The 21,073-nt window shown below is 43.8% G+C and overlaps 1 protein-coding gene across 5 annotated transcripts in view; it reads left to right on the top strand.

Moving 5' to 3' along the window:
• PRDM16 (PR/SET domain 16) overlaps nucleotides 1-21,073 on the top strand; it is a 310,444-nt gene that overhangs the window by 99,497 nt on the left and 189,874 nt on the right. The window contains exon 1 of one of the 5 annotated variants that reach the window (XM_040533381.1): nucleotides 13,901-14,034. The exons of the other annotated variants lie outside the window; for them this stretch is intronic. The gene's annotated coding sequence lies outside the window, so the exon portion shown is untranslated. Of the gene's footprint in view, nucleotides 1-13,900; nucleotides 14,035-21,073 lie in introns of those variants that run through there. 5 annotated transcript variants of the gene reach the window in all.

Raw genomic sequence — 21,073 nt, 5'->3', positions numbered from 1 at the left:
AAGATGAAATATATCACAAGATAATAAGAAAATAAACCATTAAAAGGCTCTGTTTCCTATTATCATGTGGTTTTATGTTAATGAAGTTGTTCCAGGCCTGTTTGAGTTTAACTCAAGCAGGGGAATATGAGTAATATGAAAAATATGTGGGGATGAAGACCCTAAGTTAAAAAGTCTGTGAAACATTTAATGTTTTCATTCACCATGCATTTCAGAAGAAGATATAAAGCAGCCAGAAAGTGGTACGGAAAAAACATTAAGCGCCAGATTTTCCTTTTTGTGATTTCCAGATTTCTGAATCTGTGTGTACAAAAACAGGCAAACTTGACGTGGATGCTGCTTTGGACAACTGTGAAGATGCCTGAGTGCAGATTCATTTACCCTGTTTACCTGTATTTATGTAAATGCCTCGATGAATCTTACTTAGAATACCAGAAAAATGACATGAGTAGTAAACTGCTATCTCTATATAGTGTATCTGTCCAGGATTAAAGTAGTGGTGGTGGTGTTTTTTAACAGCTGATTGATTTATAGAAGAAAAAAGATATTGGAGGTAAAATTTAGAGAGTAGTTTTGATCAGAACAATGGAAAATCATGAAAACATGAAAAGAGGTATATTATTTTTTTAAGTGTTTTATTTCAGAAAAGCTAAAAAAAAAAAATAGTTCTGACCTGAAATGACCTAAATTTAAAAAAAGGAAAAGAGAAATTGTGAAAGGACTAAGATGTTCCAGATTTAGAAAATACAGATTCTATTGTGAATTGAGTTACGCTTTTTGGGTTATCTAAACAATTTACATTATTCTGTTTTTCTTTTTTCTTTTTTTTTTTTTTCAGTTAATTCAAAACCTTGAAAAAAATCTGCTGTGATTTTATAGGCATTGATCTCTTTAACTGAATTTTTGCTTTGGGAATGAACTAAAACTTTCACGATCCAGGACAGCAAGGATCATATCCTGGAATTGGTTGGAGAAAATTTCTTGAATTACCTTGTGGGGCAGCTGCAGCGTGCTTTCACAGCTTTTGTCACTTACTGTCCATGAACATCCTAATTTTTTCCTCCTCACTTTGTTAGAGGTGTAGAGCACAGACCTAAGAAACACAGGGGTGTTGCAATTAAAACTGGGACTTGCGTTCAATTGGAAGAGCTCATGAATGGCTGAGAGCTCACAAAAATAAACAGTGAAAAGCTCATTTGTTCACCGTCTCAGAGCTGTACTGGCTGCTAGTCATGCATCAAACCTGGCGTTTGCTCAGCCAAAAGGGTTTTTTTAACAAATAACTTTACTTTCTGTCTTCTTGCTGGATGGAACACGAGCAGTGATGCTAGGCACTCTGAATCTACACCTTGTCCCAGGCAAGTAAAAGATGGTCTTTTTCAAAGCCAGACATCTATTTTCTCGAAGAAAAATATTTTAAAAATCAAAAGAGATAAAGAATCCATCACTGTTTTAAGGAAAGTAATTTTCTGAAATGTTATTTCAGCAGAACTTTCTATGGTAATTTCCATGCTAATAGTATTCTAAATCTGCTGCAAAATTAAGCAATAGGTAACAGAGGAAGAAACACAAAAAAGACATGGAAAAAAACATTTTCAGGTGAGATGTGAAATGAGCTCTTGAAAGGGGCTGGAATGGAAATAGCCTTGAAAGGAATGTAGAAGGAAAGGCTTAACACCAAACTAGGTGCAGAAGTGGAGTTTGCAGAAGTTTGGTGCTGTGCAACCTAAGTTTAAATGCTGGAAAGATACAGAAGATAACAAAAAAAAATTTTTTTAAGTGTTCTGTACAGGGCATAGAGTTTTCTTGAGCATCTGGGGAAAAGGGTATTGGTTTGTTTTTGTTTATCCAGGCAGATGATGTTATTAATAGGTAATATTAGAAGACAGTAGCTGTACTTAGTTCTAATTAAAAAGGAAATAATAATATTGATTGGTATATTTTCAGTGCATCTGCATTTTTTCCTGAAAAATAAACAGAGAAATATAACAGTCGTTTGGACACCTGGAGGAGAGCATAAGAATTTTTCCTCTTACAGAGAAAACTTCTAAGTTCCCTTCAGGAACAGTTAATACTTCAAACAATGTGGGACTATTGCTGGCCAGTCAGAAACAAAATATAAAAATATTTTTGTCTTAAATATTTTTTGTAATAATAGCTTCAAAGGCAGGAAAATTGCTTGTTCAACTGCAGTTGACTGTTGTATGCTGTGGCCTGGCAGCGTACAAGTCGTAGGGAAGAGAAGACCTTGCGTTTTGGTGGTGTTTTTAGACAGCCTGGAATGTGAACCATCTCGCCACGGTGTATGGCTGAACCAAAGGGTTTCTAGCAGGAGCTGGGCCATACAGGGGGAAAAAGTGTTGTGTCATGCGTAGTTATATGTGTGGGGATCTCTCCAGGACTTCGAGTTGCACCAAGTTTTATAGGAAATCCTTCTGGATTTATCTATTGAGACTTAATGAAAATCTTCAGAGGCGATACCGGGGAGTGTAACTAGTCTGGGTGCCACTGGGCTGAAGGGGGAGGAAGGCTGAGAGCTTCTTGCCACGTCTTTCCATCCTGTCCCCCGCTGGCTGTGCTCACTGTGAGCCCAGGAACTGGCTGGGGAGGGAGGAAGGGCCCTGCCTGAGCGAGATGTTTCAGGCTGCCTGGCGTGGTTTTCACACTTAAAGCCTTGTTGGATGACACTGCTGGGCCAGTCCTGAAACAGCAGGCTCCTGACAGGTGTTCCACGTGGCACAGATTTAAGGTACAATGCTGATGCAATTTTTGCATCAAAACTAGTTTATTGAAAAATGGCAGGCGGTCGATCATACTGTGCAAAACCCATAGGAAACTTCGCTAATCCGAATGGGAGAGCAGCGCGCTGTAGAAGCGGGGTTAGTGGTTTGCACCTAGATCAGTTCTTGTTCCTGCTTTGATGTTCAAATTCTTAGAAGTTGTAAATGGGACAAAATGGCTTCAGGGTGGAGGAGTATAAATTGGCACAAGGTGGGTACTCGGTGTTGTCAGTAGTGCAGGGAAAATGGCAGCAGATGGAATCCCTTATAGCCCCTGGTTATTACTGTATCTGAGTTGCAACATTAAACAGGAATATCACCTTGCCTTCTGTTTTGCTGAAATGAATTAACTGACAGGAAATCATGGATTTCCGAACCCGGCTTTCCTCATGACATTCCTCGCTGCAAAAGGAGAATTAAACCGGTGAAAGTGAGTAACAAGAAACAGGTTCTAAAATTATTGTGCGTGGTAAAAGCGAAACATGGTCAACCTGCTTAGGAGCAGTTCCACTGCTTTTAAAAAATGGTTTTTAGAGAAATATAAACTGTCACTGAGGGAGCTGAGAGTGCACGGAACATTGCTGGCCCGCGGCGTGTTGCAGCAGTGCGGTTACAGCGTCCTGCTGTATGTGCTTTCATAATTGGGGGAAGAATCCACTGAGCACTTCTGAAAATTCTGTTAAATCCCCTATTAGGTCATGAATGGAAGAAAAAAAAAAGCAGCAAAAACTTTCTAAACAGATTTTTGGAATTCTCACCATGGTTTTATTATCTTCATAACTTTGAATGGTCGCACTGTTGAGGCTGCCTTTAGTGGGAGTTACGCATTGATGGTACGGGGCAAGACTGAAAGAATGCAGTTTCTTAACCACTGCTTGTACAATACAGCAGGAACATTCAAAATTATTGCAAAGATTCATTCTTTTCCCTATTATTCCCCTACCCCAGTGCATGTGTAGGTCTTTCCTTCCTCATGCATTCATACAAGAACTGTGTTTCTTCACATTTCCCTTTTTGGCTGTTTCTGCTGACAGTGTTTTTCAATTAAAAATTGTAGTCAAATGCTCGTATTGGTTTTGATTACCACAGCGCTGCCATACAGAACACAGCAGGCTGTGCCATTTAAAAAATAAAGCATTTTCAAAGAATTGTAGCGGTCAAGTTTGGTGGGTATCTTTTCCAAGTATTTTGTGCAGTGTTCAGAAACTTGAAATTAGAAGCCGTGTTAAAACAAAAACGGGGTCTATATGCCAGGAAGCGCCGCGTGTTACACCGACGGTTTCTTTCCAACTGTTTCCAGGCACAAGTGGCTGGCGCTCTGTGAGCCGAAAGCCAGCAGCTCTCAGATGCCCATACTTTGGAAGTGGGATAGGAGCGTTCATTAACTTCGCTATGAAATGTGGTTACTTGAAATTTTCAAGGGGAGAGCGCAGAGGCCTTTGGCAATGAGCTTTGATCAACCAGCTGTGTTCCCCAGGGCTGCCCCGGCGGGCCCCGGCCAGGCGCTGCTGATTCAGTAGGCCGGCACCGCGGCCTGCTCTGGCTTCCCCTTGGAAGGGGAAGGGGCAAGGAGCGGTGGTGGTGTCGGTGCTGGGATCCTCCTGGCCAGATCCTTCCATCCCCAAGCATGGCCTCACGTGCACGAGGCCGCTGGCGGGGCAGGCAGCCCACGGCACGTCACCCACGCTCCTCTGGGGGCTCGCTGCGGCCTGGTGAAAGTCGGTGGATTGGGCTCCTTGAGCTCCCTGGACAATTAGAGAGGAATTAATACCTTGTGCTCTGAGTTACAGGAGGTGACTCGATGCTTCTCCTTCCCTCCTTCTTCTATAACCTCTGTGCCTTCCTCGATTTTCATGTGCAGCGTGCTCCCACTCCGCTGTTACTAACTATCTAATTTCTCTTTCTCTATCCCTTTTTTTCCCTGCCTCAGCAGCTTAAAAAAAACCAATCCTTTCTTTCCTAGCCCTGTGGCTGTGCTCTCCTTTCCTCTGCTCGTGTCCCAGAGCCGTGCTCGGGTCAGCAGCAAGCTAACGCTTTTGTCAGCGTGATTAATAGCGCTGTGGATTGTCGTTAATTCACTGGCTAATGACTGCAACTCTGGCCGCTCCTGGAGTAATCGGGTGATGTATGTGGGGAGCGCGCACCTCATGGCAGAGGTGAAAATCATTTCGACAAGTCAAATATTGTCACAGGGAACAAATGGCTCTCCCTGTTAATAAAAATTAATGAATTTTTTTTACCACTGGCCTGCTAAATGAAGCTGTGGAGTGACTGAGTGGAGGGGACAAGCTCGGTGGAATTAAGCACTTTATTTGATGGTTAAAACTATAAACATCTTTATTACGGTTGTGATGGGATGTGGCAAGCGTTGGGGATTTTGTTTGTGCTCCAGAGGGGTCTGTCAGATGCACACTGGCTTTTTGAAAGTTGTGTCCGTGTTTGCATCGGGAGAGGGGAGAGAGAGAAAACAAAAGAGGTGTGGTCCGATATGATGGAGATGAACGTTAAATATTAGTAAGTGGTCCCTCCCTCTGTTCGTTCACACCATGTCCAGAGTGCCTGCCTGTCCTTGGGCTCACATGTTGGCAAGGCCATGGAGCGCTGCTGCCGGCGGCTCCCTTCCCACCGGTTCCTTGCCCGCCGGCACTCAGAGCCCCGGGTGCTCGCTGCCGAGCCCGGTGCGGGATGCTCCTCTGCTGGGGAGGCTTCCTGCCCCCACAGCTTCCGAGGCTGGGCTGGAGAAAGGGGCAAGAGAGCAAGAGACAAGAGAAAGGCGTAATCCTTGAGTCAGCAGCGTGTTTTGATGTTGCAGGAGGAACTGGTACTCGATTACCTGTTAACTAGCGAGCTACCCGGCATGGGTGATGGCAGAAGAGTTTGGCTTGGTTGCATGAGGACTTCTGATTCTGCCTGTGCTGCTGAGCAATGTCGTATTATTGAGATGATTGCTGTATAGGTGCCCGTGTCTCTGGAGTATGCAAGGTGCAGCCCATCAGTGCCTTGGATTCCCGAGGGACCGGTGGGAACCCCGCTCGGTTCCTGGTGGCGGCGGTTCTCGGAGCCGATGCACTCTCACAGAAGGGATCGGGAGCTTTGCTCGACCCCTCGTTACGTGCCTTAGCTGCAGTCTTTGTACTCTTGCCAAGCAGACCAACGAAGGCCCAATTGAAAATCTTAGTATTAAGGACAAAACAAATGTCTAATAGCCCGGCCATAAAGCTTTATTTGTTCTGTCCGATACATAGAGGTAACCTTCTTCAAGCGATTTTTACCTTTATAATGAGTCGCATATATGAAGAAAAATAGCACTTGACTTGTACAGAAATCTTTTACATTTTCCAGAATTTCATATTCTTGGCTATCTGGGGTGCAGAAAAAATGGGGGAATTAGAGTTTTGTTTTGTTTTTTTTTTTAAAGTGCTGGAGGAGAGGCTATGTAGCATGCTGCATTTCTTCTGTTTTCTGCAAAGACGTCCCAACAGAGTCTATATTGATGAACACAAGAATAAATATACTTCTTTAAAATGCATTTCTTTTAGCAATATGGCATAGATACTGTCTTGAGAGAAGTTAAGGGTTTGTGCCCTGTTGGGTTGTGCTTTGCTTAATGAACTTCTTTCCTGCTGAATTTAATCTGAATTTAAACATTTGTTGCTGCATCAAAGAAAACAATCTTGAAGAACCACAAAAACACTGAAAGATGTTTAAAAAGTTTTGTGATTCTAATCCATTTTATGTGGATATAATTTTATGGGTAGCAAGGTTTAGAAATTTGTTTAAATTGCTGAACAAAACTGCTGAACAGTAGGGAAAATTCCTGCATTGGAATTTATTAGTTGTCATGTAATTCAGGATGGAGATGCTCTCTTTCAGATGAAACATAAAGCAAAGTTTTGGTTGATTTTGATTGTTAAAGATCCCGTTAGGTTCTTAACTCATGTTTCCCCTGCAAAAATGCATAGTTTATTGGATAATGATTTATTGTTAATGTTTTCTTTGAGGTGAAGTGTTCCTCCCTTATGCTCCCAAATGTGTGCAGTGATTTCCAGTGCTGGTAAATGAGGAATTTGATTCCAAACCTGAGCAGTTTCGAGGTGTCTAAAAATATTGCAATAGTTTATAATATATACAGTGTACTATGAGAATGGTATAAGTGCAGGGACCAGTGAACATCTTGCCACAGCTTTTACTTTTGAAGTATATTTTATTAGTGTACTTGGACACAGGTTTTGGCATGTATTTCATAGGAAAATCTATCCTATTTGTCAGTGAGAGAGACAGAATAAATTAAAATTTGTTTAAGCAATGCCAAATCTGGGTTAAGTGTTACAGTGCATAAGACCAAATTCTTTCTGGTACATAAGACAAAGAACCTGTCTGTTCATTTGAAAAGTCCACCGGTACTTCCTAAAATGAAACAATCCCATATTAAATAAAATGCATGTTATTTTGGCTTTGTCCAGGAAGCTGCAGATCCATTCATATTTTTGGTAACTTATCGGTGAGCTTATACGCAGCTATCTGGCGCGAGGAAAGTAGGCCAAGAACCATGCGTGTTCAATTGCACAAAGTTTCTGGTGGGGCTGGACAATATTTGTTGAATAAATCTCACTTGCCGTGTGGGAGTTTATTAATATTATTTAGCTTCCAACAAGAAAGGAATTTTTTTTAAACAAGGCTGAAATGTTGGCTGTTCCATAAAGTCATGCTAAATATCTTGAACTTGAAATGATTTGGCAATGTTGAACGGAAATATTTTAAAGCATACTATTAAAAAAAAAAAAAAAAAAAGAAAAAAATCTGAGCTCTCTTCCCAGTGAAATAAAATTTCAAGATTGTGTGATTTCTTGTGGGATTGCCATGAGGAGTTTTTAAAGAATAATGTTCCTCCAAGTGCTTTGGTCTCAGTTCCTTGTTTTTGTCGGTGGTGAGGCAGAGTGGAGCAGCCCCAGTTGCACAGCAAAAGCGTCGGATCCCATCTCCAAAATCTGTTTCACAGAGGTTGGCTGCCTCACCTGGTAGGAAGGCTCCTGGATTTACTCGTCTCGTGCTGCCAGAGCTCGGTGTTCCCTAAGGCAGCAGCTTCGGTGCTTCAGTTGGAATCCGTAGAGGTCCGGGAAGCTCCCTGCCCAGCGCGCTGCAGGGCTGGGTTTGTCTCCCGTTTCCACAAGATGAGGTGGAAGTGTAATGGCACCTGGGGAAGGGTTAAAGCTTCCCTAAAGTCAATTACAGCGCATCTCCTGGTGGAGCCAGTCTAGCAAAAGAATGGTGGATCTGTAGACTCAGGTTTCTTTTCCCTGTTCTCTCATGTTTTTTGTTTTTCAGCTGCAATTTTAATCACGCCTTTTACTTGAGGGAGCCCTTCTTTCTTTTTTATTTATTTATTTTTAACTTACTATTATGGGCCTCTGCTTATCATAGAATCACAGAACGGTTGGGTTAGAAGGGACCTTAAAGACCACCCAGTTCCAACCCCTGCCCTCGGCAGGGATGCCACCCACTAGATCAGGTTGCCCAGGGCTCCATGTCCCTGTACATCGTTATCCAATGTATATCCAAAGTATTAGAACCCATAAGCTATCTTTACCCCTCTTTTTTTTCTTTTGTATATTTTTTTTAGCCTGCACTTTTTATTTGAAGAGGACATTAAAAAAAAAATAAAATAGTTCGTGCTGTGGTTGAGTTATATCAAGCTGCTGCAATATAAATTTGTGAGAGAGAACTGTTTTCAGCATGGAATAGGAGCTTTCACAATGTCACATCTAAATTCCTAGTGGTTCACTATGTATTTTTCTGTGCCTATTATATTCTAATATGCTTTTCTGTGATTATCTTTGAAAAGTGTTTTTTAAAGTACGTGAATCAGACTGAAAGTTATCAGCTGGGCAGCAGATACTTGTTTTCAGATTCTGTTAAATGAATGCGAGGCTGACCATAGCTCTTCCAGAGATGGCTGCATTTGCTTCCAGTGGTAAATAACATCAGCCAGCGTTCCTCCCTCCTCTCTTGCTCGCAATCACTGCAGTCTTTTGCCACAGCAGATTGACCAGTCCTGACATGCATCTGTTTAACGTGGCCGTGTGCCTGTGAAAGTCCAGGAGCTGAAGAGTTAAGGCACAAATAAAATCTCAAGTTCAGACTGTCAGCTTAGATAGTGCTTAGCAAGGGTCGAGGAAAAAAAGCCAGTTGTGATTTAGAAGAAAAACAGTGAGATTTGACCAATTCCATGGAATACCTTTCTTAGCCCCAGGGCAAGTGGAAGTGGTATATTAACCAAGGAATAGAGCAGAGGAGGAAAAAGGCCAAATCACATTTCTTTGAAACAAAGAGGCTTTTTACCAGGAACAAGCCTTGATAAAAATTACAGTGGCATCGCAAGTCATTTCACCCGCTCAGCCCCAGGCTATATTAGAGCAGTGAGGAAATAAGGGATGCAGCAGCCCTGAAATACAAATACAGTAGTCCCGGGAGCGTTTTTAGTATAAATAATCCTTTTTAGAATAATGTCGTGGCTTTAAATAGGGCCAGGTGGTGAGTGCAACACACCAAGGTTGGTTTGGAAGCGAGCAGAGGGAAGCAGGATGCTGTGCCTCTGTACGTGGGTGCGTGTGCTGCAAACGCCCCGTCGTCCTCGCGCTGCCACCGCTTCCCCTATGGCGACTTAAAACCGAATCTGATGAAATCAGCTTAAAAATAATGATGCTAATGGATCTGTCAAGCTAAGCCATAAGAATACTGTGGTGTGACTGGGAAGCTGAATGGCTCTAAAAGTACTGCAGAGTTCCCAGGAATCGGGTGAATTTCCATTGGAGATCACGGGATTCCGACAAATGTCGTGGCTGCGGCTTGGCATTTCTTAGCAGCTGCTCGGGCAAGTCCCGTAACCCATCTGCAAAGTGCCCCGAAAGCCTACCTGTTTAACAGTATTTGTCACAAAGCACTAGGGGAAGGTTACGTGTAGTGTTACCTCCCACTGCCGTGTGTTGGACTTACCCCTGTTCCCGTCCTAAATTTTACCGAAAATAGGCTAGGAGTACTTTTCTCAGTCAGAGGTGGCTTGTGAGCAGGTTTCGGTGGAAAAACGCACTAGGATTAAACAGATGCTGAGTGCTGCGTCAGACGCTTTCGCTTTTCTAATAGAGAGGAAAGCCCGTCTTTAAAGAGCACTTGAGTGATCAGGAAAAAAATGCAGAAAACGGTAATGTCTGCAGAGAGGTGCTCACCGTGCAAACACGGAAACCTTTTGAGGATAAATAAATAAAGATTTCTGCAGAGAACCAGATTTAAAATGAAAATTGTGTTCCTTATTGTCATCGCCTGCCCCATTGAAATTCCACTTTTTCATATTGGTTAAACATTTCTGTAATCCCTCAGAGCACTGGTAGCTGGAGGAAGGGTGCCTGGTCAAGGAAAGGACTTCAATTTTATTCCCATAATATCAGTAACTTGATTCCCCAGCTTAATGGTGGGAAATATTTGCCAGACCTCTAAGGCAGACTTTACTAAATTTTCCTCATTTGCATGCTTGAAACCTGGTTGCACACGAGTTGGAAGCTGACGGGATGATTTAGCCAGAGGTGTGCCTCAGCCACGAAGGTCAGATGCAAATCTTGGGTTCAGTTGCCATCTGCGGTGCTTGATCCTTGCGATGTTTTCCCCTCTGTGAAGCTGCATCATCAATTTATGGGTAATTGTGTACCTGACAAATCAGCTGGTAACTCCTGCTTCTAACAGCTCCGGAAGAAGGACTGGCAGCGTGGTCACAGGGCTCTCCAGATGCCCAGGAGCTGCTCAGACACAGAGAAAACACAAATATTTGCGGCTCTCATGGTTTCGAGCCCAGCACCAGGCTTTGCGGACTCTAGAGGAAAGTTAAGGATGTGCAGGGGCACTGGAAGAGAACCCAAAGCCAGGCAGGGGCTGAGGTTAAAACCCCACAGCAGTCCGCATGTTTTGGAGGTGAATCCATAGATAATGGGCAAGCCGTTTCCAGTTGAGGAGGCTCAGGGATGCAGCAGAATTTGTATTCTGCCAGGAGGTCCTGAGCTGCAATGGTTTGATTTGATTTAACCAGCACAGGCATTACGCAGTGGATAATATGGGAACCCCTGTGATAGTAGCACTGTGCATCTTCTGGTGTTCGTCTGCTGCTTGTCATTAAAAGTACGTGAGATAATGATAAAGACTTTCAAAAACTGAATTTTAAAAAGTTTACCGGGGTAAATCATTAGAAAAATGCAACAAGTTTTAAAGATTTTTTTTCTTTACAGTAGAAAGTGCAGCTGGTAGAAAATAACCTGAGTACAGGGCAGGCTTCAAATACCAATCTAGAAATTGGGTAAATTTTTGCATGTCTGAATTAAAAATACATATGTAGGGTTACGAGTGCTGAGGAAAATACAGTTTGCAGAGCAGAGTGTTACTAAGGATGGCAAAAATAGCACGAAGCAGTTTTTCACTGTTTTTGCAGAGCTCTGCTGTTTATAGCGTGATATAAAGTTGGTGAGCTTCACTGGAATTTTTTTTGGCCAGGGATGGAAAATCCAACTTATACTGTGGCATTAAAATGTGTGCCTCTGTTCCTCTGAAAACAGAGCTCTGCTTTTGACACCCACCTCACGGCTCAGTCCTCTGTCCCGCATTGATTCACTGCTTCCCTTTTATTCCGTACAGTCTGTTGGCACTGTCCCTTTCCTTGCTCTGCCCTCCCTCCTCTCCTCCACGCCTGGGGTATGTTTGTCTGGCTCACGTTAGGAAATATAAATTGTTATCGATTAATATTAATATTTAGCATGTTTGTGAAAATGTCTTTTCCCACTGCTATTAATCTGCTATGTTAATAATGCCGGGACTCCTGTTCTGGACCCTGGGGAACCCACAGTGAGTGGAATGACAATGAGACGGTGACAACAGCCGAAAAGCTTTCACTTGGCAAAGATGTGAATTCCAATTGCAAGGTCTCCTTTTGGAGACTTGCAAATGCTTTATTCTTGTTCTGTGGTTTGACATCCAGGGCTGAGAGAAATATCCAGCATCATTTGTTAGTTTTTGGAGAGCTGCTCTAACTGAGTTTATTTATTTATTCTAAACAGGTAAAATTTCTCTTAGCGGAGAAATTATCTTGCAGTTGTTTTTAAAGTTCTGCTTTACTGCATTTCCAACAAAGGAATTTCTATAGAACTGGAGCATTTCCATAGTTTTATAGATTTTCAAGGGGAGGTGCTTTGAAGCAAAAATAAGCAAACTACTGAAAAGCAATTAGGATTTTTCTTTACGAATTGGAGCGTTTTCTTCAGGCTTTCATCTCTGATTCCAGATTTTGTTGTTGTTGTTATTTCTATAGATTCTTCCCAGTGTTTGTTACAACTATATGTGTAATACAGTGTACATTTCTTGTGACGCTTCATTGGAGCTATTACGTTGTAAATAATTTAGAGACAGAAATCCCAAAGGCTAATATTTTTTCCAGTGGCTTTAATAATGAGATATTAGAGGTGGTTTTTTTGCTGTTTAAAAGTACCTTCTCTATATACTTGCATCCAAATATGCATTGAATTAATATTTTAACATAGCAGAATTTGTAGAAATGTCATCTTAAGTTCAAATATAAAACAAAACATTGAACACAGGGATCAGGTGAAGTGTAGTTATGGACAACAACGTTCTCTGGAGAGTTTGATTCTAAAAGGATCTGATGTGGAAATATTTTTGATGTCTGGTTGAACTAGACTTTTACTGGAAATATAATACTGGCATTTAGTGGAGAGTAATTTGGACACTTTCCCTGCTGGTTTTACTAGAGGAAAATGCGTATTAAGGAACACATTGAAATAGTGTTTCAAGCTTTATTCTTCATTTCTGCCAGCAGAAATCCTGTAATAAAAGAAAACACTTAATTTTTTTTACCTAAAACCAAATGCACTTTAAATCCCTAATACCTGTTGTTCTTGCAGCCAAGCATCGAAGTGACTATTTTTTAAAACACATTGAAAAATGTCTGACTCTTCTGCTCTGCACTCAGTCATTATATGTTCTCACAGTTCACTTCTGACACAAGTTGTTTCCTGCTTCTATTTTATAAAATAACTTGATTCAGCTTTGAGGGGTATAATTACAATCAAGGCAAAACAGACGATGAATGTGAAACTTGAAAAATGAATATACAAATTAAACATGGAAAAGGTGTTTTCTTTGAAAGTGTTTGTTTTTCGTAGTGCTTTTCCTTTCGTTTGTCCTGTCCCCCTGTCCTGGCTCATCCCTTACTGTCTCGGTCTCTGAATAACCCTGCAGTTGGATTCTCTGGGACTAAATTGTTTTCTAATGCGTTCTGCGGCAGTTCTGCGTTGAGTCGGGGCAGTTACGTGCATTATGTCCTTAGCACCGGTCGCAGAGACCGAACAATTCGAGTGCTAGGCTGGGACACTTGAATACAGCGCTAACTGCGGAGGTTTCCTCCGGTGAGAGAAGGGTTTCTGGGAGGCTCTTTTCTGAAATTATGCACAGGAAATGTGTTAAAACTTGTGTCTCCTCCTGATTTCATTGGCATATAATATATAAATATCAGGTTCCAGGAATAGCCCTCCAAATGTGTGTGTGTGTGTTGGGATCGCTTCATTTCCCGGTTTGTCAGGCCAGGGGTTAGGGGACTACACCTGTCGCAGCCCTGGCATCCTGGGCTGAAAACGCAAAATATTGGGGCTTTGCCTAGCCCTGTGATCGTCCCTCGTTAGTTTTAACCAGCGCATGCCAGCTACTTCAGATAATAAATTCAGGAAGACTGAAAACCTATGGATATTTTCTATGGAATAAATAGGTTTGCTTTTTCCAGACCTAAAAGCTTGTGAAGATGAAGGGTTTTCGTGAATGAATGAGAGACGTTCCTAAATGACCATTTAAAGTAAAATCAGCTTTTCCTCCTGCGGGAGCTGGAGGTTACCCCATAGGCCTCTGGCCCCGCGTGTGCGCAGGAGGCGGCCCTTGGGCAGTTCCTGTGGCGGCTGCTGGATGTGCCGCTTTCTGCCCCGTGTTCGCCAGCAAACGCAGTGCGTGCTCTTACCAGTACAGCTCCCATGAAGGGGAGAGGTTCCTGCAAAGAACAGAAGAAACCTCGTGATGGGTTCAAGAACCTGAAGTAACTTATTCCTTATTGTCTTTTCTACACAGCCATTAAAAATTAAGCGACTGCGGTCTGTGGATGGAGGAAACATCATTTTTATATGGTCACGAAGCATTTAATGCTTCAGCCCCGCTCTCGGTGAGTTAGGACTAATTCCTGTCACCGCAGTTCTGGCAGTACTTCGCATCCTTCCTGGTGGTGGGAAAGCCACCTCAGGCTACCTCCCAGAGAGGGTCTCGGACGGAAGTTTTGGTCCCTTGTCTTACCCCGCTCTCTGGGCGTTATAACCCCCACCACCCTGTTGTCTGTGGCACTGGGTCAGCTGGTGGGGACAGGCCCTTGTGTGAGAGCTGCCTTGTGGCCGGGCACCCCTTGTCCTCGCCATCGGGGTGTCAGGGAACTGCTCCTAGGGGGGCAGCACGGTGGTGCCCTGTGGGGGATGCACGTCGGGCACCTCAGCTGCGCCGTGTGAGCCCGTGACGCGGCGTGTGGCAGGGCTCGCCGGCCGTGGCACGTGGAGCTTGAAACGTCTGGAAACCAGCCTTTTTGTAACTGAGGACAGACAGATTCAGCGCAGGCAGGTTTCCGGTTTTCTATTGTATTTCAGCTGCGGCCATCAGGTGGCAATCTGATCTCTGTGATCGCTCGCAGCTCCGAAGCCCCCGCTCGGGTGGGTGCCCGGGTCCCGCTGTGGCCCTGGCTGAGGCTCCCACCTTTGGGCCCGTGGCTGCCGGGTGGCTTGGCCCTGTCAGGACACGGCAGGATGGGACCAAGGCTCGTGGGGTGGCTGTGGTGCAGCTCCTGGGTGCGAAGCACCTCGAGTAAATCGTAGGTGGGCAGTGTGGTGCCGAGAGGTAATGAGCCCTGGCAGCTGCTGGCAGCAGTTAAGCACATGGTTGCTTGAATGTGAGTGTTTGCACTCTTGGCTGAATTAGGCTGCAATGGTGATTTGTTCCAGCTCTACCGGTCTACAAATCAGTCATAAAAATGCTTTTTTTTTAATTTTTTTATTTTTTTTCTCCCTGATGAAACATCCTGAGTGTGCAGCAGATAGGCACAGACTCCTGTCACCCCGCTCTGAAATGTGTACGGTCTCGTCTCTGGAGGTGCGAAGTGCTCCGTGCCTTCTCTCTAACGTAGCACTGTAGCCGGGCTTTTTCCTGTTTGATCGCTTTCTTTCTCCCTTCTGCCCTGGGGAATGTTTCTAAAGGGAAATCCACAGAGTGCAGGAACAGGGATGTGTGCTGAGGGGCCCTAAAGGTGGTGCCGACGTTCCTGGTCCCCTTGGGGCAGCTGTTGGACATCACCCAGTGCCCTCCTGGCCTCGGACCAGTGAAACCAGGTCCCAGGGAGCTCCTGGCCCAGTGTGCGCTTTCTGCTGGTACCTTTCGCATTGCAGTAGCCCAGGAACAAGCACTTCAGGCAGGACCCCGGTGCCTTTCTGAACTTAGAGCTAGGAGTGAGTTGCGGAGTTGGAATAATGGGGTAAGAAGACTTTCACCTACCAGTTAATCCCTAAGGCCAAGAGTCTGTCTATTTATCACTGTGTTATTTCAGTCTCAGACACAAAGTCATAATCCCCTGTGCATATACATGTGTATTTTATTGTGTTTTACCATTTTGCTCAAACTCTTTTCTTGAGACTGATATTCCGGGTGAGCTTCCGAAGCAGAGTATGAATTCAGCGGGAGCCTGTAATTCTTCTCCTTGTCATTTAGAAAATGAAAATATCAGCTTTTTACATGTATATTGTATTAATACAAACCGATTCTACAAGAGAATCCTCTGACCTGGCAGCATCGTGGACTTGAGCCGGTTGTTATTTTATGCGCAAGTAAAAATGAGCTGTTTTCTGTGAACATCCCGTTCTGGAGCTGGCTGCCAAATTTCAGCTTGGAAAGTCACCGAGTGTCAGCCAACAGCATAATGCCATGGAGTATGACAAAAGTGTTATGGGCTCAGTCCTGTGTTCTCTTTGCTCTTAATATCCCCAGTGCTCTCAATGGGAGTTCTGCGTGCGGGAGGAATGTGGGATTGGGCCCAGCTTTATGTTTATTTCAAGGTCAGTGCAATCCACGGAAGATTGTGCTTACTGGTCAGACGTTGGTTGCCTGAGAGGAATTCCTTCTTGGTGTGCTCCGAAAGTTTCCCGAGCTGAGGAGTCGGAGATGGCCTGTGAATATAAAAGATGCTTTGTTGTTTCAGATGAATAGATATTTCCTCTGCAGAATTTTATATAGTAATATTAATAAGCATATTAAAAAACAAGTACAAACCCAAGGAGAACCCTGCCCTGAATCTACCACATTGTTTCTTTTACAAACATTTCCTTTAACATTAGATTTTTTTTTTCTTTCATTACAGCTGCTAAAGAGATTATTCATGAGGTCTCTCACCAATACCAAAGCATCACTTCCATTGTTGCAGGAACCTCATTGGTGTCACACAGATTTTAAGCCTGTGCCCATATCTGATTATCTGTGGAAACAACTTTTCAATGCGTCTTTTTATTGAGTAATTTTGCTAGCGAGCTTTGAAGGACTAATTTTAGTTTCATGACAATAACAATAAGGTCAAGTTATATTTCTGTACTGCTTTTCACATAACCAGACATTCCAGAGCACTGAAATACTCGCCGCTGGAAGAGGGGCAGATGTAGGACAGCACGGTTGTCGGTGAATGCAGCATCCCATAGAGCTCTCGAATCGCAGCCAGCTAACTTGTGATGAAACTCGGCAGAACTGAAACTTGTTTCTAGACAGGAAAATGTTCTCTGCTCATACTGTACCAGTTGTGCTACGTCTAGAGTAAGGTGGAGGAACACTGAGGTTGGTAAATGGCATGGTGCTCAGCAAGGGCAATGTGGAAGGTTCTGCAGCACGGTGCAACGATTGCAGTGCTATCAGCAGTGCCATAACCAGAAATTCAGGAGGCATAATCCATACTGGAGAAGTAGTGTGAGTAGGTGGCCTTGTCCCAGGTACATCAGGTCTAATCAAATGTAAACCCCAGCTGCTGCATCTTCCTAAAATCCCTGGAATAACCATGACCTGGGGAGATCTGCCAGCACATCTCTATGTTTCAGGGACATCAGATGCAGCTGTTCTCTCCAAGCAACTCTGCTTGGAGCGATAGGAGTGACTCTGGCTTCCTCTGGCAGCCCTGGTGGGTAAAAAATGCCATGTAAAAGCTGCTGAGCTAAAGAGCTGATGTGGTGCACACACTTGGGTGCTGGTTCTGCTCACGTGGATCCCCTGTGCTCTCTTGTATCAGAACTGTCATGGCCTGAAAAAGTTAATTTTTGTTTTCAGTTTGTGCCCGCTGCCAGCCCCCGGTAACTGATTTTAGCAGCTGAAAAGGCAGAAGGAAGAGATTACCTGTGTTTAATGATTTTTCTTGAAATACGAGGTTAGTCAAATGTGGGCTCGACTTCAGAGTAAATTACAATTTAATCAGAACTGGCCTTATTATCCCATATAAGAGATTAAATTAACAGTGTTCAGAAGTGAGGTGTCTTTATACTCGTGTCATTTGAAATTTTTCACAGGTCATGCTCCACTAAACCTAGTTTTGCTTTTCAACTCGGTTGGAATTCCTGTTTCTTAAGTGCAAAAGAGGCTAATCATAGAGTAGAAAATAATTTGACTTGCTAATACCAGGAGAGAAAACATTTACAGCAACCACAAGTATTTTCAGGATTATGGAGCATATAATACTTATGAAAGCTTGTTTCTGGTGACATGTTTGAGTAAGGAGGGTTGTGCTTTTTAGCAGAGGAAACGTTTGTAAACCCTAGCAGGCAGTTCTCTGTACTTCTCCAAAGCTGGAGCAAAAAATGTTGGCAAATGAATCAAAATCCTCTTCTATCGTGCAGTCTGCCACCAGGTTTCTTAGGCATGAACTCAGGAAAATCTGTATTAGCCATAAAAAAAAAAAAAGAGGAGGAGGAGATGTGCCTTCCATACAGAAGGTGTATTCTGAGGATAGAGAAGAGATGCAGTATGCATACCCCGCCTGAGCCTGGCCGCTTCAGCTGCTCTCCCCTGACAGTTTGTGTCTGGCAGGGAGAGCTGCCTGCCATGCTGCCGTGAAAACTGTAATTTTTGTTGGGTGCTGCTTTCCCCCCGATTACATCAGAGGTCAGTCATTAATATGCACTGTGGGAGTCCCTCTCGTTTCTGCACGGCCCACAATGAGGCGGTTGTTGGACTTGTTATCATAGTGGAAACTACTGTGCAATGAAAGCACAGTCATGCTGCCTCATGTTTAATTGAGAGATGGCAAATCTGTTCCCAAAATACTTCAGCTACTTGTATTGTATGACAAATGTGTTTTTCTTTTCCCCTTCATCTGTTTCCCTCCCCTGCTTTTTTTTTTTTTCCCTTTCTGGATGAAAAAAGCCCCGTTTCCGTTACATTTGAATGTTGTAGCTCCACGATCGACTCCTCCTGGAACAATGCCCCACACTCGATTACCCCGACTCTACCATTTTCACTCGAAATCTTCCTGTCTCCTACGTCCCTCATGCTCCCTGGGCGGGCTGTTTGGGGTCTGTAGCACGTTCAGAGCTGGTTGCGTACCTTGCTTCTCAATCCTGTGATTATTTCATGTTCGTGATGGTGCTGGCACCGTCCCAGGCAGGAGCAGAGCAGCAGGGAGGCCTCGGCACCTCTCAGCAAGGCGGCCAGCACCAGGCATGGCCCCAGCATGCAGGATGCTCATGGGGCTGTGGGCAAACCTCAAGGCCCCTGGAGCTTTCCGTACCTTCCCGTGCTCTGCTGACTCCTCGCAGCACGAGCTGTGGGGCTGCCAGCAGCTCAGGCATCTATCCCCGTGCATGGGCCTGCTTGAGATTTACTTAGGATATGCCTCTTTGGTGGCAGTATCTTTTTTTTTTTAATGAGGGAGGAGCAGTTGTTTAGCCCATGTGTCCTTTTCTGCTCGGTGACAAACTATTTAACTTTAAATTAATAAATTAGTCTCTGTCTAATACCAGTTTTATTCCCATCAGGCAGGATTTCCAGAATCTGAAATGGAAATTTCAGCTGATTGCTCAGTCGGTGCTCAGCACCTACTCAAAGCCTGCCTTTTTCCAAGGCAGTTTATTCATCCGCCTTGGTTGCTTGCCACTTCTTTTGCACCGTTCCCTCTATTAAATTTGATTCTGCATTTCAGCGCACCTCTTCCAGGAGTTCTGCTCCGAGACTGCCTTCTTAGAATAACATTTTGGTGCATAGCTAACCACTGCCTGCGATACCTCGAGGTGCTTTTCCCCTTCCACACACACAGTATCTTCTGTTTGGTGTAGAAAAGTTGGGTACTAACAGACATCACTTTTTGCTCTGTGAACTCTGGAACTGGAAGGAAATAATCGTCCACACTGGTTTCAGCCAGTGGCTGGAATGTGTGCTACAAAGCTGATGCACTAGCTAATGGGGATACTGGTATTTTTTATTAATTAAGGAATAATTTTAATGATTAATAACTGTGGATTTTTTTATGTTGCAGCTGCAACAAACTTCCAGTAACTGTAATCCGGGTGGGAACCGTTTTTGTTTTACACAATTTCTTACTGACTGGTATTTCAGAATATTGCTTTAACATTTTACCAAACTTTATGTTGCCAGCTAAACCCCCATATTTGGAATTAAAATCAATTCTGCTTCAGGTTGGTACAAACTGAATATATCGGTTTGTCACACTCAGTTCAAATAGGATATTCTTATATACAAGCCAGCGCTCCAATTAATCTGGCAGAAAACTTTGAAGACATACATACAGTAATTCCTTTTTCATTTCCTAGGAGCTTTCAGGGAAGATGTCTGAAACTTATTTTCTTCTTAATCTCAAACCATGAAAGTGAAAGCGCTCTTTTTTAATTAGAGGGAAATATAATTAACAGTCTTTGTGCACTGGGAAGTTGGAACTAAATGTATTTGCGTGCACGTGCATCGTTAGTCAGATACGGGGAATAGAGGACGTGAGCCCAGTTCTGATAACTCTGTATTTAAACAGGTTTGTGGTGCCTGAATAACTCTGCTCTCTTAAGTATGGTTTATGACATTAAGGTGTTATTCTTTGTACGAGAAAGATCTCAAAATCTGGAAAAAGCCCTGTCTGGCGCTAACAGTCTGAAGAGGTAGATGCATCCCAAAGATGAAGCCTGCTGCCTTCAGCAGAGTCCCTTTGGATCACTGATCTCTGGGTCTAGCACTCACTTGGATGATCCTATAGCTAGTTCTGCCATAGGTAGTTCAAAAAAGTTGTTGAAAAACCACAGATGGTTCAGTCAGGAGTCTTAAAAGGGTTGCAAACACACAGTTCAGCGAAAGATATTCTATCCTACGTAGCTTATTCAAGAGGTTAAGAGGTGACATCCTCAAAAATTGAAAAGGGGGAGATGTTGAATGCAGAAGGTAAAAAGGAGGCAGACGGCTTGCCAGGGAGAGAGGAGACAAAGGGCCTTACAATTCCCCCATTAGCACTTGCTGCCGAACCGCTGCTTTGTGCGGCTGGGGGAAGGCGTACGGCCCTTTTTTATCCCCAGCGGGAATTGCTGTTGGGCCAACGTGAGGCAGGGCGGTGTGACCGCGGAGTGCTGTACCGGGCTCGTTGGCCATCGCTGGGAAATCTTGGAACAGGGTGGTTTGTTCAGCCTCAGAGATAAGCTACGTGTCACCTTTTGATCTTGAAGATGGAAATAATTCAGGGGAGTCCTGTGGTCTGAGTTACGCAGGAGGTCAGGTGGAATTAGCACAAATCCTCTTTTCTGTCCTCAAAATCTGTCAGTGCCGTATCTGTTGGTAAATCTGTTTGGTCTGTTCGCCTTGTGCCTGGGGTCTCCCTGGTGCAGCAGCCCCGACTGGCTCAGGGGTTCGTGTGGGGATGGAGGTGCTGGGTGGGTACCAGGAGCTGCCGAGTGGGGCATCGCGGGTTTTCTGTTCTAAGGAGGCAGCTTGGATATTTTTTTCTTTTCGCCTCTGATTTGGTTTTGGTTTTGGCTGCCCAAAAAATGTTTCAGATGATCACTACAATTATAAACCTCTAACATCAGACCTTGAATAAATAAATAAACAGAACAGAATTTCAGAAAAGTAAATAACATGCTGTTGGGTAGAGTATTCGGAGTCTTAAAAAGAACTCAAGTTCTTGGCCTTCCAGCGAGCGAGGAGAGAAC

Source organism: Cygnus olor, chromosome 21 (assembly GCF_009769625.2).
Source record: "Cygnus olor isolate bCygOlo1 chromosome 21, bCygOlo1.pri.v2, whole genome shotgun sequence".
Classification (NCBI taxonomy): domain Eukaryota; kingdom Metazoa; phylum Chordata; class Aves; order Anseriformes; family Anatidae; genus Cygnus; species Cygnus olor.
The sequence above is the reverse complement of the archived record's forward strand: the minus strand, read 5'-3'. Positions and strand labels throughout refer to the sequence as shown.